Source organism: Myotis davidii, unplaced genomic scaffold (genome assembly GCF_000327345.1).
Source record: "Myotis davidii unplaced genomic scaffold, ASM32734v1 scaffold150, whole genome shotgun sequence".
In the NCBI taxonomy this organism is placed as follows: Eukaryota; Metazoa; Chordata; class Mammalia; order Chiroptera; family Vespertilionidae; genus Myotis; species Myotis davidii.
In genome coordinates, this window is record NW_006283437.1 from 374223 (window position 1) to 374734 (window position 512).

General features: G+C 53.1%; 1 protein-coding gene across 1 annotated transcript in view; it reads right to left on the bottom strand.

Moving 5' to 3' along the window:
• SLC5A11 (solute carrier family 5 (sodium/inositol cotransporter), member 11) overlaps positions 1–512 on the bottom strand; it is a 49788-nt gene that overhangs the window by 2817 nt on the left and 46459 nt on the right. The gene's annotated exons all lie outside the window — the stretch shown is intronic.

Sequence of the window (512 nt, forward strand, 5' to 3'; positions counted from 1 at the left end):
AGAGAGAGAGAGAGAGAGAGAGAGAGAGAGAGAGAAACGTCCCACTCTAAGCAAGCAGGTTGCCCCTTTGGACATTTCCCGGAAACGGGTCATACAGCCTCCGCCTGGGCAGTGGGCTTCCTTCATGCCTCTGAAGGTCACCCATGCATCGTGCCTCCATTTCATTCCTTTCTATTGTGACGAGTGTCCCATAGAAACCCTGTGTGTCTTCCCCTCGCGCACGGACATGGGTGGTTCTGTGACCGGGCTGTTGTAAGGACACGGGACAGGTCTCCGTGCGGACGTCTGTTTCCATCTCTAGGACAGCAGTCGCTGGGGTGTATGTACATGTACGTTCAGCTGTTTAAGAAACCGCCAAACTGTTGTGAACGGCTGAACCCGTGGCTTTGTGACCTGCACATATGAGTCCCGTGTCCTCCCCTCCGGCCTGCCTTGTCTTTGCATTTTCTAATGCTAGCGAAGTCACCATTTTTTCTTTCACAGCCGTGCTTTTGGTGTCATACCCAGGAACT